The 18,494-nt window shown below is 40.6% G+C and overlaps 2 long non-coding RNA genes across 5 annotated transcripts in view; both read right to left on the reverse strand.

Moving 5' to 3' along the window:
- CDK6 (cyclin dependent kinase 6) overlaps positions 1–18,494 on the reverse strand; it is a 249,728-nt gene that overhangs the window by 75,504 nt on the left and 155,730 nt on the right. The gene's annotated exons all lie outside the window — the stretch shown is intronic.
- On the reverse strand, positions 10,475–16,890 carry LOC146399997 (uncharacterized). The gene is made up of 2 exons (XR_014815781.1): positions 15,145–16,890; positions 10,475–12,956 (listed from the first exon to the last, which is right to left on the reverse strand). It is a non-coding gene; the product is annotated as an uncharacterized LOC146399997 (long non-coding RNA).

The following is an 18,494-nucleotide window of genomic DNA, read 5'->3' on the forward strand; positions in this document are numbered from 1 at the left end:
AGCAGGCACACACGGACTGGTTGTAATTAAAGAAACAACAACAAAAAAAGAGATTTTAAATTTACTTTGAAAAAAAATTTTTTTTGTCTTTTTGCCATTTCTTGGGCCGCTTCTGCAACATATGGAGGTTTCCAGGCTAGGGGTCGAATAGGAGCTGTAGCCACCAGCCTACGCCAAAGCCATAGCAACTCGGGATCCAAGCCACATTTGCAACCTACACCACAGCTCACGGCAATGCTGGACCCTTAACCCACTGAGCAAGGTCAGGGATCGAACCCTAAACCTCATGGTTCCTAGTTAACCACGGAGCCACGACGGGAACTCCACTTTGAAATATTTTTTTAGTGTGAACTTTTTTTTTATCTTCTTTGGACTGTACCCTTGGCATATGGAGGTTCCCAGGATAGGGGCTGCATCGGAGCTGTAGCCACTGGCCTACACCACAGCCACAGCAACACTGGATCCGAGCTGCATCTGCAACCTACACACCAGTTCACGGCAACGCCAGGGATTGAACCTGTATCCTCATGGATGTTAGTCAGATTTGTTTCCGCTGAGCCATGAAGGGAATTCCTAATGTAAACTTTCAGAAGTGATTACTAATCTCAAGAGTGCACCTACCCTTTATTAAAAGAAAGGTTTAAGAAAAATCTTTCTATAACTTCAAAATTCACTTCTGAACTACAACAGTGCCCTATGTGGTATGATGTCTATGTGTCAAATTCCCATTTGATAACTTCAATGAAAACTAAGATTTAAAAATCTCTTTGATATCCCTAAGATCTCTGCTTGGTCTCTGTGTAAATCACCGTCACAAGGTGAGAGGAATTAGATCCATTCATTAGGTTTATATTTACATTCTATCTGAACTATCAGCATTTGTCTAAAGAAACATCTTTTTGGTTTAATCCTTGTGGAATTCAACATGCTTGAATTCCAAGAAGTACAAACTGTATATTTCTAGTTAATTCTCTAAGAAAATAACCCCAACACTGCCTGAAGCCTCCATTTAAAGTAAAAAATTACTGCCTTTTGCAACAGATATAAATCTAATAGTTGTTTCCTATTTATGTAATATTATCTCATGTATCAAGAGAGCTTCTTCAGTTTTAATTTGCTAATTTATGTGGCCACTCCACGTTCTATGATCCAGAGTTCTCCAACCCTCACTTTAAGTTGCTGTAATTTAAAATATCTCAAATAATGACAATTTCTGTAATTTCATGGGATTTCAAATATAGACGTTCCAAACTTTTGAGCACAAACTGTAACAATTTTCCCTGGTGGTAAAATATAAATCTTGTTTCCTTAGGTATTATTATAGTTCTGTGCCTCTAAAAACTTCTGCTGGAAAACTGGCCTAACTTAAAACCAGTTTAAATCACACATAAACAGGTTAAATTTTATTTGCAGGTTTTATAAAGAATGGACAAAACTGGTAAAAATGCTTCAAGGTTATCGTGCATGAACAGGGAAAGTTCTCACGAGGTAAACAATTAACGTTTACCTGCATGTTCTCTAAGTTTAATAGTTCTGCATATCCTCAAAAACAAAAGGTCTATTAAAAGATATGTTGAGGGAAGCAATGAATGCAATGTATAAAGATCGACATTTAGAAAACTATGACAAAGGTGGCTTCTAATGATAACAACGCAGTTGTCTACTAAGCAAAGATAACAATAGGAACTATGGACAGAGTTCGGTGGTTGGAGCCAGCTGGAACCAAAGCAAATATGATGTTTATTACAATCATTACATGTATTAGCAGCTTCTAGAGGTGCTGAATGGATCTGGCAACAGGAGGGGGAGTGGAAAACAGGGGGAGTTCAAGGATATTTACACAAGGGGATGTATCTGTTTAAACTGCTTTGATCTCTACGCACATTTTTTTTGAAACAGTTCAATAACAGTGTAAGATAAAGTAGAGCCAAGGCCAACTCTGACTCAAAATACATGTAAGAGTAAACCACTCTAACTTAGTATTTAACAGTCTCACTCTCTTTTTTTTCCAGCTGCACCCATGGCACATGGATGTTCCTGGGCCAGGGATCGAACCCACATCACAGCAGCAGCCTGAACCACAGCAGTGACAACATTGAGTCCTTAACCTGCTATGCCACCAGGGAACTCTGATTTAATAGTTTTTATTCATGTATCCTTTCACCAATATCCTAAAAAGTTTGCAGCTGTTATTAGATGGCTACATGCTCCAGGCGCAGAAAAGCACAGTATACACGTGGTGCTGGACATCTTCCTTTTGCCTCTCTGGTTGGTCTCTGTCTTCAGAGGAGGATCTGCAGCCACCATTTGTCTCTGTCCCTTACTGGGTTTGGCCAATGGGAAGCCTAGGCAGGAGTTCAGAGAGGAGGACGAGTGAGGCTGAGTCTTTTTAACTCCTCGACTTCTTCCCAGCAAGGCCGTCCAGAGCTGGTAGTGCTGCTATCACAAAGGCAGCATGCATCCAGAGCTGCCCACTCCACTGGACTCCAGGAACTGCTTCCCACCTTCCTTCACGCCTGGGAATGGTATCAGCCTGGCTGAAACCAAGACTCAAGATAGTGCCATTCACTGGGCTTCCCCTACACCCACTTCTTCGTACATCTTGTCTCTGTAAACAAACCTTCCTTGAATTGTCTTATTTTGAGTGTGCCATCAATTTCCTGTTGGGACCCTGACTCATACGTCTAGTTTGTAGATGAAGAAACTAATGTGGGTGGCAACTTTTTCTCAGTTTTCCTATCTGTCAAAGAGGACGTTTAGCCAGTATGATGTGTAAGGTGACCTCTGTTAGCAGTTGAAGAGTCCCTAAATGATGTGGCAATGATAATGAGGGTTTTAAAAAGGCATATACTGCACAGAACCAAGAACTCTATCTCCGGACATCCTTACTGGCCTTTGATTTAGTAATTACTTATGGGGTATATGGTGTGGGGACATTCTTTTTCCTGGGCTCACTTCAACAAGTCTCAAATGCAAACTTCTATAATGGTTTCTGAGATATATAGATATAATCCCTAAAATAACTCAAAATTTTTGTATTACTAAAGTCAAGGCTTTCTAAGCTATGCTCTAAGCTATTTATTTGCTTCCTATCAGTAAAAAACGCTCTACTATGTTATGTTTTTCCCTCCAGAAGACTTGAAAAATGAAAATCAACATTAGTGGCTTTTTTTGGGGGGGTGTCTTTTTAGGGTTGCACACGAGGCATATGTTGGTTCCTAGGTTAGGGATCGAACTGGAGCCACGTCTGTGACCTACACCACCACTCACGGCAATGCCGGATCCTTTAACCCATTGAGGGAGGCCAGAGGCCAAACCCCTGTCCTCATGGATACTAGTCACGCTTGCTACAGCTGAGCCACAAAGGGAACTCCAGTGGTAACTTTTCACTAGCTTTTCCTAAAAGGTCTAAAAATTCAGTTCTTTAAAATTATACACTTAAGATGCTATAAACCACCAGATTTTAATTCTGCCCAGCACAGTCTTGTTATTATAAGGCCAGTTAAATGGAGACTATTAAAAGAGTTAAAATACCAAAAAAGGCTAACACACAAAGTACTTTGAAACAAGTAATAATGGAATCATCTCAGGTGGACTCATGTATAACCTAAAGGCCAGAAAGAGATTTCTTTTTTTTTTCTTTTTAGGGCTGCAGCCGTGGCATGTGGAAGTTCCCAGGCTAGGGTTGAATAGGAGCTGCTGCTGCCGGCTTATACTACAGCCGCAGCGATGCCAGATCTGAGTCATGTTTGCGACTTACATAACATTTCATGGCAAGGCTGGATCCTTAACACACTGAGTGAAGCCAGGGATTGAACCTGCATCCTCTTGGATATTAGCTGGGTTTGTTACTGCTAAGCCACGACGAGAACTCCAGAAAAAGATGTTTTGATACATGACCAAAAATGGCTGAGGTCTTCGTAAAAATAAGATTGTCAATATTGAGCACTGAGCTGATAATGATCCTGGCCTCTGCTGTACCAGCAGGAGGGCTGTCCCTCCTTCCAAAACCTCAGCTCTCTGGACTCACTTGGGGCCACTGGCTCCCATTTAGAGGTGCTGATTTCCAACCACCTGGCCAGTGCTTCTGTGGTTCTCTCTGTGGGACATTCTTTCCTTGAGTCTCTGGCAGTGTGAATTCTCACATATCACTTCCTTCAGGAAGCCTTTCTTGATCTCCCAGCTGGAAGTGATTGCTCTTCCCTGAGCTTCCACTGCACATCTACAGTTCTTGACCCTTTTCATTTTGCATTACAGTCATTTGATTCATTGGCCACAGTGTATATATAGTGTCATGCATGGAAGGTGCTCAGTAATTGTCTGATGGTTGGATACCTAAATGACCATGAGAACTAACTCCCAAGGGTAGTGCTGATGGTGGACAGAGGGAGTCCTCTAGCCTGGAGAATATGGGGAGAGCAATGTCTAATAATAACTGAAGACTTCTGAAACTGAAGATGATTCAAAGAACTAGAGATATTCCATGCTCTTGAATTGGAAGAATTAATATTGTTAAAATGGCCATACTACCCAAAGCAATTTACAGATTTAGTGTGATCCCTATCCAATTACCAGGACATTTTTCACAGAACTAGAACAAATAATCCTAAAATTTATATGGAACCATAAAAGACCTAGAATTGCCAAAAGCAATTCTGAGGGAAAAAAACAAAGCAGAAGGCATAACCCTCCTAGACTTTAGACAATCCTACACAGCTAAAATAATCAAAACAGCATGGTATTGGCACATAAATAGAGAGCCCCAAAATAAACCCACATACCTAGGGTCAATTTTAACAAAGGAGATAAGAAAATACAATGGAAAAAAGATAGTCTCTTCAATAAATGGTGTTGGGAGAGTGGGACAGCCACATGCTTATCAATGAAGTTAGAACACACCCTCACACCATGCACAAAGATAAACTCAAAATGGCTTAAAGACTTACATATAAGACATGACATCATAAAACTTCTAGAAGAGAATATAGGCAAAACATTCTCTGATGTAGATCATACCAATGTTTTCTTGAATCAGTCTCTCAAGGCAATAGAAATAAAAGCAAAAATAAACCAATGGGACTAATCAAATTTACAAGCTTTTGCCCAGCAAAGGAAATCATAAACAAAATGAAAAAACAACCTACAGTCTGGGAGAAAATATTTGCAAATGATGTGACCGATAAGAGCTAATTTCCAAAACATACAAACAACTCTCACAACCCAATAATAAAAAAACAAACAACTCAAATGAAAAATGGTCAAAAGACCTAAATAGATATTTCTCCAAAGAAGACATACAGATGGGCCAATAGGCACATGAAAAGATGCTCAACATCACTAATTATTAGGAAACACAAATCAAAACTACAATGAAGTACTGCCTCACACCTGTCCTAATGGCCATGATTAATAAGTCCACAAATAACAAATGCTGGAGAGGGTGTGGAGAAAAGAGAATCCTCTTATACTGTGGGTGGGGATGTAAACTGGTGCAGCCACTATGGAAAACAGTGTGGAGGTTCCTCAAAAAATCAAAAACAGAATTACCATATGATCCAGCAATCCCAATTCTGGGCATATATCCAGACAAAACTATAATTCAAAAAGATATATGCATTCCTATGTTCACAGCAGCACTATTCACAATAGAAAAGACATGGAAAAAACCTACATGTCCACTGAGAGATGAACAGAAAGAAGGTGTGGTGTGTGGTGTGTGGTGTGTGTGTGTGTGTGTGTGTGTGTGTGTGTGTGTGTGTGTGTGTGTGTATAATGAAATATTACCTATCTATAAAAAAAGAATGAAATAATGCCATCCGCAGCAACATGAATGGACCTAGAGATTATCATACTAAGTGAAGTAAGTCAGAAACAGAAAGACAAATGCCATATTGTATCATTTATATGTGGGATCTAAAATATGACACAAATCAACATATCTATAAAACAAAAACCAACTCACAGATATAGAGAACAGACTTGTGGTTGGCAGGGGGAGTGGAGTGGGGTAAGGGAAGGAAAGGATTGGGAGTTTGGGATTGGCAGATACCAACTATTATATATGGGATGGATAAACAACAAAGTCCTGTGATATAGCACAAGTAACTATAGTCAATATCCTGTGATAAACCAAATGGAAAAGAATGTGAAAAAGAATATATATATATATACGTATGTATGTGTATATGTGTGTGTGTGTGTACAACTGAATCACTTTTCTGTACATCAGAAATTAATACAACACTGTAAATCAACTGTACTTGAATAAAATAAGATAAATTAAAAAATATCAGGACTTTTACATAATCAGGATTTTTTTTTTTTTTTTTTAAAGGAACTGGATCTGTGGAGGGAGGTGGGGCTGAATCCAATTTGACTGAGAGAACATGTAAGAAGACTCAAAGGGCAATGGCACAAGGAAAATAAGCTGAGATGGATGTTCTCTCCAAGCAGAGATGAAGGGAGTCTTCAGGGGAGCAGGCCCTCTGTAGACAGAGGACCACATACTGTCTGAGGGGGTGTGATAATGACCCACTGAAGGATGAACAGGGGTAGAGTTCAGGGATCCAGGCTCTGACCTTTCGGGATATCAGTGGCACTTATCCTGTCTTTTTGAGCCTCATACCTGCCTCTCATTTTGTTAATGTTCAAGCAGATCTGCCTCAAAAAGGTTTTACATGAGACATCAAGCCTTCAAAGGTCGAAGTGAACGTCCACACATTTCATCATGTGACTGCCACTCTATGAGAGGTACCCTGTTAATCCTGCATGATGGCCACAAACTAGAAGAGCAGCAAGGCAAATCGGTTGGCTGAAGGACAATGTGGGGTCGGTGGGTGGGTGGGGTGATCAAAGCGCAGAATGCTGGGGTCCTCCTACCTTTCCAGTAACTCCTTGGCAGTTTCTATCCTGATCCATCCCTTGAATAGTCGTTTTCTCTAAGGCTGTTGCTTTTTTTATGTAATGCGCAATTCCTGGGGCACGTCCTATGTGGAGGACCCTTAAGGCTATACTGCACTCAGAATTCTGCAGAATATCTGACCCACATGCCCAACTCTCTCCTGGACATCGCCCCTCAGGACCCCCAGAGGGACTTCAATTCCAAAAGGCACACACTGCTTTTTCTCTGAAATGTGTTTCTCCTCTCAGATTCCTTCTCTCTGCAAGCAAAATCCCCACCTGCCAGGTCTCCATGCATCCCCACTCTCGATCCCTGCCAGATCCTTCTGTGAAACTGTCCTCTCCTGAGGGTCACAGGACTTCCTCTGGGGTCCCTGCCTACCAGCCCACCTCCTTCCAACCTGTCCTCTCTAGGGCTTCTGAAGCTGTGCTGCCTCCACTCCTGCTTAAAATCCTTCATCCATTCTCCAGAGCTTTTAGGGTCAAGTTCAAGTCCAGTTTACCCACAACGCCCTTATGATCTGGCTCCCACCCTCTTTCTGGCTTTACTGCTTGTTCTTCCTTCACGGAAAAGCTTTCTCAACACCCTCAGAGGCTTTATGGTTGTACAAATATACATGCTGTGTCATGCCTCGTGACCTTCCCATACACTGAGAACTTTCTTTGCCATGTCCTCTCAGAACGGCAATCTTTTTTTTTTTTTTTTTTTTTTGGCATTTGGAAGTCCCTGGGCTGGAGGATCAAACTTGCAATGCGGCAATGAAAACACTGGATCCTTAACCCGCTGAGCCACCGAGGAACTCCATGATAACGCTATTCTTTTTTTTTTTTTTTTTTTTTTTGATTTCTTGGGCTGATCCCGCAGCACATGGAGGTTCCCAGGATAGGGGTCTAATTGGAGCTGTAGCCACCGGCCTACGCCAGAGCCACAGCAACTCGGAATCCGAGCTGCCTCTGTAACCTACACCACAGCCCACGGCAACGCCAGATCCTTAACCCACTGAGCAAGGCCAGGGATTGAACCCGCAACCTCATGGTTCCTAGTGGGATTTGTTAACCACTGCGCCACGACGGGAACTCCGATAATGCTATTCTTAATTCTTGTGAATCCTGACCTGCTTAGTCCTCCCCAATGACGTGGAATCACAGTGCTTATCACACTGTTTCCCATTCACTGTGTATCTACTGCCTACTAGACCCATGGCCAGCCCTGTGAGGGTGAGACTGTTCCTGAGTGGACTTTTCATTCCCAGCCCCTGACAAAGCATTGTGTAAGGCAGGTATTAAAAAATGCTATGTTCCAGCACATGGATGGGTAGCCAGAAGACAGTGGAATGGAGGGTTACAGGGGTGGAGGGATAACCTAGGGCAGGATGCAAGGGTTTCTATTATAGGAGAAATGTACAGATGACAGTCATGTCCCCATACCTACTTCAGGCATATGCTGAGAGTCCACCAGCATGATCTTTAATCAACAGATGACTTTTTAATAAAGTGTGAGGGCCATTTTATTTTTGGAAAATGAAGTTTTAAAATGCCTGAAGGGCCCGTGTTTTCCTTCAGGCTGTATTGTTTAAATTTCATCCTGAACTTGTGAAACTTAAAATAGTTACCGCTTGCTAAATGTCTATTATGTTTCAAGTAACAAACTCGCTCTCTTTTTAGAAGTACAGTATAGTGCAGTTTTGATTTTGACACTGAACAATCACACACTTGATCTCTCCCTGCCTTCGCTATAGAAACCAAGCAAATATTTGTAGACATTCCTTCAACCTTCACAGATAAGTAGAAATGAAAATGATTCTGAACACAGGATATGGCATGCTACAGAGCTCATCGTTTTCTTTTAAAAGTTGTTTTAACTCTTAAGAAAATCTATATACTTTGGGAGGCCACATCATCACTCAGACTTGTACGAGAACTTAAACATTGACTTTTAATTATACAAACAGCTGAATGTCTCTAAAGTGCATGCCTTCTTTCTCCTTAGTTACTATATTCATTTTTTACACCGGCTGCAGGTAAAACTCAAATGAACACTTGCAAGCTATTTGGTTAGTGCAAATGATGAGGAAAATGGAAGCATAGTTTTAGAAGCTAAGTTCAGGCTCAAACATTCTTGAACATCTTAAAATTCTGCGGGCACAACCTTCCTTAAATGGAAAGGATTCGTAGATCCTCCGCTGGAAGGAACTACCAAGGTACAGCTCATTCTGCAGTACCCGTTCCCCCCGAAGTTTCTACGACACATCTCCACCTAGAAGGCTCACAGAGATACATGCAGGAGAAGACAACCTGCCATGCTATTTCCAACTCATCTGGGTGACCAGAAATGAACCCAAGTCTCCAGAGGGTTCTGGAGCTCCTACTGTGTTATGTGCTTCAGCTATTAAAGGCAAGAAAAGAAGGAAACTATGCTCCTGAAGATTAGACTTGCGATGTTCGTTTAGCAAGATTAAAACTGCAAAACAAAAAAAAAGGAGAAGGAGGCAACAGAGGGATTTCGATTGCGGCTTAGGAATTCTGGTTAGAAAGAAGGAAGTATTTTCTGACAAGAACTGTAAAATGTCAGATGGATTACTGTGGGATTTTTGTGACCTCTTCTCTAAAAACGTTTCACTTTTATTCCATCTGGGGTGGCGGGGGGCAAGACGTGGGCTAAAGAAGGAGGGAAAGAAGGCATCTTTAGGAAACAGAAGATGTAGAGTACTGGGCTGGGTTGACTCCATCATTCCCTAATGTCATCTTCCATTGGGGGTATGAAGTGAGTACCAGTGACTCTACTTTTAAAGATAAGGAAGCTGACGGAGTTCCTGTTGTGACAGAAGAGCAAATGCACAGAGGACTCAGCAGTTAGCGAACCCAACTAGCATCCGTGGGGACTCGGGTTCTATCCCTGGCCTCACTCAGTGAGATAAGGATCTGGTGTTGCTGTGTGCTGTGGTGTAGGTTGCAGATGCAGCTTGGAGCTGGCATTGCTGTGGCTGTGGTGTAGGCCGGCAGCAACAGCTCTGATTAGACCCCTAGCCTGGGGACCTCCATATGCCATGGGTGCGGCCTTAAAAAGACAAATAAATAAATAAATAATAAAGATAAGGAAACAGACTCAGAGAGTTAAGCAACTTGTCCAGAACCCATCAGCTAGTAAATGGCAGAAACAGGGCCGATCTGATTCAAGTTCACTCTCTATGCTGTGGTGACTGAATGACCTGGGGTCTTTTTTTTTTTTTTTTTTGGTGGGGGGAAGGGGAGTCTTCAACTTAATTATAGGTTTAAAAGTCAATATTTCTAAAACAATCATTTCCATAGCAGTGTAAGTATAACTGAAAAGCTGACAAGAACAAAAGCAATGGCTTTCCTAGGATAATGATGCCCCAAAGGATTTCACCAAGACAGCTTTCAGGTGTAGGCTCAGGGTCGTGGATGTGCAAATGATCCAGGGTGGACCAGGAAAGCCTCCCTACCCCCAAAGCCCTGGTGCCGTGTGACCAGTGAAGGCGTGTTTCACACTATCTTCCAGAATATTCCTCCTCTGGGGACCATGGCAAAGTCTTTCCTCCCAAACTTGTTCTCCTTTTGAATTCCCTCTCTCTGCGAATGAAATCACCATCTAGCCAGTTCCCCAAGCTACACCTTTCCTCAAACTCACCCTTCATCCATTTATGCAAGTAAAGAGGGTGCCGTCTTAACTTGACAGAAGAGCAAATGCACAGAGGACTGGAGTTTTGGAAAAAGGAGAATGAAAAGTACACAGTTTGGATAACCTGAATATTATCACCCACCATTTTATAATATCAATCTCAAAGTAAAAAAAAAAAAATCACATCACTGGGCATAAAAAAATTTTGGGTTTGAAGACTCAGTGTAACTGTATCCAGTGTAATCTGGATTTTACTCTCTGATTTCAAAGTTACTAAAAAAGAAAAGTCTGATAGATAATGTGTCCCAGCCCTTTACTGCCCCCTTCTATTTTTTTAAAAATTAAACTTTCTATGCTTACAGATTTCTTAATACATTTACATCTTCTCTTTGAGGAGGAGAAGCAAGGGATCATCAAAAGAGAATAGAGTGCTGCTCATTAAATGACTATAATATATATAATTCATTTGCTCTTGATGAGCTGCTGTGCTTCTCTTAAAATTGTCTGTTCTAGGAAGAACCACACTAATACCAAGGACTCTGCAGAGTATTTCTAGGTACATCCGCTATCAGGAGAGAGACATGTGTGAACATAAAAACCAGCGGAAGACTTCTCACCTAGGCTAAGGAGCTCATGCTGCATATGTGTTCAGGGCACTGTGGCTGCTGCATGCAAACGCTACTTGAAAGGAAAAGTAATCCTCCAGTTGGGGTATAACTTGGCTTTTACCTCAGAGCTAATTCAGAGAAAGACTACTTTTCCATTTAGAAACATTTCAAAGAATGTTGCTGCTTTCTAGAAATCTGTGGCCGGTAGCTCCTCCTTTTATCCTTGAAACTGCTAAGGTTTTGATAAATGGTCTAAAAAATGATTGCAATGGTGTTGAAGAAAACATGTAGACTGTAAAATATTTTATTCTTCAGTAACTAAAAAGTCATCTTAAATCACCATTGTGGATGCTTAATACATGGAGGACCCTGATGCATGGCAAAAATAGAAGCAGGGCCTAGTGATGCTGTCTGTGAAAACTTCCAGAACATTCTGAGAGATAGAGGCTCCTTACTCTATATTTCCACAACACACCTCTTTTATAGTCCCTGCTGATGTGTGATGTGACCACAAAAATCTGCTTCCATCTCTATCAAACTGACAAGACTCAACGGCAGCACTGGGCCTTAATTATCTTGGGGTCCCCAAAGCCTGGTGCAGGATGGCCCACACCAGGCATCCAGTGACTATTTGCTCAATGTATGACTAAGAGGTTCTCGCAAACTTGCTCCCAGACTACAAAAGCAAAACAAAAAACAGGGGAAGAAAAAAAAAAATCTGTCTTTAGATTATTCTGAAGGTACAAAAGGTGTTTCAGATTCATAAATAAGGAAGCAGAATCAAATTTATACATCATACCTTAGAGGAAATTTCTCCCAAGGAGCAAATAAATTTTACCTACATATTGTCATTTCTCTCTTTCCCTCTCTCTTACACATGTACACACCTAGGTAACCACCACTCAGACCAAAATATAGAATATTTACATCCCCATAGAAGGCCCTCTTGTGTTTTCCTAGTCAATACCATTTCTGTACCACTATTCTGACTTATATCATCATGGAGTAATGTTGCTGGATCTTCATGAACTTCATATAAAAAGGAATTATGCAGTTTCTGTATCTGGTTTCTTTTGCTCAATACATAAGTTCTCTTATTAACAACCTGTTGTTCCTATCAGTAGTTTGTTCTTGGTCATTGCTGTGTAGTATTCTATTGTGTTAACATGCCAGCATTTATCTAGCCACTTTTCTTCTGCTGATGGTGTTTCTAGTTCTTGGCTATGGTGAATGAAAATTCTGTTATGAGCATTTTTGCACATGTGTCGTACTGGACATAGACACTCATTTCTCATCTCTGTCTCTGTTTCTTTCTCTCTCTCTCCCCTCACCTCTCTATAGAGAGAGGGAAGACATATATTTGATACCACAAAATAGTTTTTCCAAGTACAGCAGCTGAACCATTTTACACTCCCACTAGGAAGGCATCAGAGTTCCAGTTTCTCCACATCTTTGCTACCACTTGATATTCTCAACCTGTGAAGTTAGTGTGTAGTATACTTTTCACAGACCAATTTATAAGAATATAAGGTTCCAAAAAAATGACAATATAGTCTGGGTTATTAAAGTACTAACTAGACTCTTTGAAATAACAGAATCAATAATGATATCTATCACTTGTGAATAGATGTGCGGCTCTGTGGTTTAATACAATTTTTTAAAAAATTATTTATTTTTTGTCTTTTTGTCTTTTCTAGGGCTGCACCTGTGGCATATGGAGGTTCCCAGGCTAGGGGGTCCAATGGGAGCTGTAGCCATCAGCATTCGCCAGAACCACAGCAATGGGGGATCTGAGCTACATCTTCAACCTACACCACAGCTCACGGCCATGCGGCCATGCCAGATCCTTAACCCACTGGGCGAGGCCAGGGATCAAACCCACAATCTCATGGTTCCTAGTCGGATTCGTTAACCACTGAGCCACGACAGGAACTCCTAATAAATTTTTTAAAACTTGGGCTTCTCTTCTCACTTTTGCTTCTGTTACACTGGACTTTTAGCAAGTTCCCAACTCTTTAAGCATCTATTTGGTCTTTTCTGGAGGTGTATAAACTATTTATTTATACAGAGTTCTTAGACAATTTGGGTATTGAATAGGGAAACTAAACAGAAAGGTATTTTGAAATGTTTCTGCCAAGATTCTAAGTTAAAATATTAATAGTGTAAAAGTCTTAGAAGTTGTTGGATGGTGGTTTTTATTAGATTTCCTTCGTGAACCACATTCTGGAACATCATTATAAACTCAAGTACAGAACCATACCTGTCAGTATATGGTCCTGTAGCCAGGTTAAGAGGCAAAGCCCAAGCTATTGGCCCCCATTGCCACGTTACCCTCTGGAGAGGTCACGGAGCCACATTTCCATCTGCGGTGAGCCCACATTCACTCTTCCCTAGGCATGAAATTTAAACATGGGGAACCATGGCAACTATTTTGGAGATGGAGGTCACTATCGGACAATAATCAGTACATGTGTGGTGCCATTTTCCTTTGTTTGGAAACTCAGAATGACTGCAGAAATTATTTCTTCATTTGCAGAGTGCTACTTGATGGTGGCACTCCATGCTGGTGACTGAACCTCAGTTCCGGCACTTATGGGGCTTATAGTCTCTAAGACTATAGACTAGAGTCTATACACTATAGTCTGACTGATTGCAAAAGTGGAGTGGGTAATGTGGGAAAGAAGACTAGGACTCAGCCCAGAAAGTTACACTTATTGCAGTAAAACTACAGAATCTGTGGGATTCTACGTTCGACCTCAAAAAGAAACAGATTCACATCATTTCGTCAACACTTCCAATTAACAAAGACATTTCCAGCAAAAGAGAAATTCTGGTAGTATCTTGGAGAAAATAAAGGAGGAACCCATTTGGCTACATTGCTTAGTCCTGACTGCCTATGTGCCCGTCTCCCATGGGAATTTAGAGGACAATATTGCCCAGAGATGGTTCATGAAAAACAGTCCTAAATCAAGTTTGAGAATATGCTGAATCCACTCTCTTGAAATTCAGTTTTTACCCTGACATATTAAAGGATCTGAGAGGTTCTACATTTAAAAAAGAAACCTGTGAGATCCTGCTGTATAGCACGGGAAACTATATCTAGTCACTTGTGATGGAACATGATAGAGAATAATGTGAGGAAAAGAATGTATGTGTGACTGGGTCACTTTGCTGCATAGAAGAAAACTGACAGAACACTGTAAATCAACTATAATGGAAAAAATAAAAATCATTTAAAAAAGAAAATATAATATGTGAAATATATATATAAATATATGTGTGTATGTATGTGTGTGTGTGTGTGTGTGTGTATATATATATATATAAAGAAACCTATTTAATTTGACATTTACCAAGTATTGTCCATGGAATGATTTTTTTTCCCCCTCATATAATACCTATTACTATCCTATAAAATTAGGGATCCCTGGAAAATCCTTTGAAAAGGAATAGTCTATAACAATGTACAGAGTTAGGAGCACAAATCACCCAAAATAAATTTAGAACGCTTGCTTGCATGCCACTGAACATTCTTAACCAATGCCATCCTGAAAAATGAGCTGTTTTATTTTGCTTTAAATAGGCAACGTAAATGAAAATCTGGTTTTGCACTGAATATAAAGGTACAAAATGAAAACATAAAATACTCTTCAGGACTTTGCTATAACCACTGTAACACGGATTACTACTATATGATAGTACAGATGGAGATGGCGAGAAGGTTTTGCTATGTCTGTATTAACTATACGATTCTGTTAATACAGATATGCTCACATTTAGGAAGTGGGTGTTCTAAATAAGTTATTTACTTTCAATTACCTTTTTTTTTTTTTTTCAATTACCTTTTTAAGGACAAAGTAGGATTCACGAGTTCCTGTTGTGGCTCAGCGGTTAATGAACCTGACTAGCATCCATGAGGATGTGGGTTGGATCCCTAGCCTCACTCAGTGGGTTAAGGATCTGGCATGGCCATGAGCTGTGGTGTAGGCTAGCAACTACAGCTCTGATTCTATCCCTAACCTGAGAACCTCCATATACCATGTGTATGGCCCTAAAGAAAAAAAAAAGAAAAAAAAGGCAACAGCTCCGATTGGACCCCTAGCTTGGGACCCTCCATATGCCGTGGGTACGGCCCTAAAAGACAAAAGATAATAATAATTAAAAAAATAAAAAGAAGTGACCGTAATACATTGTGGTTGGAACTACAAGACATAGAGAAAGTGCTATAGAAGTGCACATGACTTCGTTAAAGAGAATAGGTAATTTATTGCTCCTACAATAAACTATACATAATCCCATCTGTATACATTAAAAATGTGACTGCCAACAAGAAATTAATAAATATTTATTGAGCACCTATTATATACTATAAATCTGCATGCCAGACTTCCTTAAACATCAAATTACTATTTGTCTCATGAAATTTCATATTGTTCTCAAAAGGAATATAAAATCTTTCTTAGATTCTTGGGTGATTTTTACATCCAGAATTAGAGGGAGCCAAACTAAAGTATAATTTTACACTTTGGAAAAAGTCTAAGGCAAAGAACATTATATGCAAGCAATCCCTGGGATTCATCATCAGAAATATACTCATTACATGCGTTCACTCATTTCACAGTTAGAGCCAGCAGAGGGAGTAAACCTCTTCAAAGGAAAGCCTCAAGTATATACAGAGAAATAGAAGACTTGATTTTAAAAAAAGATTTTAATTTTTTTAAAAAGTAAAGTATAGTTTATCTACAATGTTGTGTCAATTTATGCTGCACAGAAAAGTGATTTGGTTTACACACACATACACACACAATTCTTTTTAATATGATTTTCCATTATGGTCCATCCCAGGAGATTGGATATAGTTTAGTTCCTGTACTATACAGTAGGACCCTGTTGTTTATCCATTCTAAATGTAATAGTTTGCTTCTACTACCCCCAAACTCCTAGTCCATTCCTCCCCCCTTGGCAACCACAAGTCTGTTCTCTATGTCCATGAGTCTGTTTCTTTTTCGTAGATAGATTCATTTGTGCCATATTTTAGATTCCATATATAAGTAATATATGGTATTTGTCTTTCTCTTTCTGACTTACTTCACTTAGTATGATCATCTCTAGTTGCATCCATGCTGTTGCAAATGGCATTATTTCATTCTTTTTTTTTGCTGAGTAATATTCCCTTGTATGTATGTACCACCTCTTCTATATCCATTCAGCTGTCGATGGACATTTAGGTTGTTTCCATGTCTTGGCTGTTGGGAATAGTGCTGCTATGAACACAGGGGTGCATGTATTGCTTTGAATTACAATTCTGTCCAGATATATACTTAGGACTGGGATTGCTGGATCATATGGTAGTTCTATCTTTAGTTTTCTAGAGAACCTCCATATTGTTCTCCACAGTGGCTGCACCAATTTACATTCTCACCAACAGTGTAGGAGAGTCCCCTTTTCTCCACACCCTCTTCAGCATTTGTTATTTGTAGACTTATTAATGACGGGGTGGCACCTCACTGTAGTTTTTGCTTTTTTTGTTAAATGGCTGCACCTATGGCATATGGAAGTTCCCAGGCCAGGGACTGAACCTGAGCCACAGCTGTGAGCTATGCCAAGGCTGCAGCAACACCAGATTCTTTTTTTCTTTTCTTTTTTTTTTTTTGTCTTTTGTCTTTTGAGGGCTGCACCTGTGGCATATGGAGGTTCCCAGGCTAGGGGTTGAACTGGAGCTACAGCTGCTGGCCTACACCACAACCACAACACCACCAGATCTGAGACGCGTCTGCAACCTACACTACAGTTCACAGCAACGTTGGATCCTTAACCACAGCTCAGGGAAATACTGGATCCTTGACCCACTGAGCAAGGCCAGGGATCGAACCTGCAATCTCATGGTTCCTAGTCGGATTCGTTTCTGCTGCATCACGACGGGAACTCCAACCCCAGATCTTTTAACTCCCTGTGCTGGGGCCGGGGACTGACCTCATGCCAGTGCAGCAACCTATACCACTGCAGGAACCCGAGCCACAGCAGATTCTTAACCCACCGCACCACAGTGGGAACTTTTCTCATTGTAAGTTTGATTTGTGAAGAAATAAGACTTAAGATGTAAAGAAAGCCTTTGCCATAAAAGAAATCCTGGGTTCAGAGACACATATGTACAATATAGAGAGATAACAACTACATTTTAAAAATTCCTGAAATATAATGTAAGAGAATAAAAGCAATCACCGAATAAGCTGAAGGAGGTCATCCCATTGCTCCAATGAGATTTATAGGACTGAAAGTATGAATCATCTTGTCTGAAAACATTGGCAAAAAGAAACTTCCATAAAGCCCATTTTGCAGCAAAATCTAAGTAACTGACATTAATAGAAAGAATCTTCAATAGTGCATTTGCTAATGAGCCAGAGCCACAGTCTGCTGAGTTTCATTGTAAAGATAAGTACACATAAACCAAACACAGTACATTTCTGCCTCAATTTTTAAGACTGAGAAACTGCTACCTATGAAGAGAATGGAAGCATCTACCTTGAGATTCCCAGGTTGTTTGTGACTATTTCCATAAATTCATTTCTTAATGGAGCTACATGCCTTTCTATGATTTTTATCATCGGGAGTACTGTGAGAAAGAAGCTTTATTAATGAAAACCAGGCATTTTTACCCACTTTTTTTTTTTCTTTCTTTCTTTTCTTCTTCTTCTTCTTTTTTTTTTTTTTTTTTTTTGCTTTTTAGGGCCACACCCTCAGCATATGGAGGTTCTCAGACTGGGGGCTGAATCGGAGCTACAGCTGCTGGCTATGCCATAGCCATAGCAACTTGGGATCTGAGTCACATTTGCACCCTAAACCACAGCTCAGGGCAATACTGGATCCCTGACCCACTGAGCAAGGCCAGGGATCAAACTCGCATCCTCATGGATACTAGTCGGATTCATTCGTTTCTTTTTTTTTTTTTTCTTTTTTTTCTTTTTGGTCTTTTTGCTGTTTCTTGGGCCGCTCCTGCGGCATATGGAGGTTCCCAGGCTAGGGGTCCAATCGGAGCTGTAGCCACCGGCCTACACCAGAGCCACAGCAACTCGGGATCCAAGCCGTGTCTGCAACCTACACCACAGCTCACGGCAACGCCGGATCCTTAACCCACTGAGCAAGGGCAGGGACTGAACCCGCAACCTCATGGTTCCTAGTCGGATTCGTTAACCACTGCGCCACGATGGGAACTCCGGATTCATTCGTTTCTGCTGCTCCACGATGGGAACTCCTTTACTCACTTTCACTTCTGGTACATCTACGATATTTTTTCATCACTGCTCTTCACAGGGTACCTCTTGTACCTTTTCAGTTGGAACTGTTAC

The sequence above is a fragment of the Sus scrofa genome, chromosome 9 (genome assembly GCF_054392235.1).
Source record: "Sus scrofa isolate SSC_HxYL_T2T_F1_AM1 chromosome 9, Sscrofa_HxYL_maternal_Yorkshire_Landrace_v2.0, whole genome shotgun sequence".
NCBI classification, from domain to species: Eukaryota; Metazoa; Chordata; class Mammalia; order Artiodactyla; family Suidae; genus Sus; species Sus scrofa.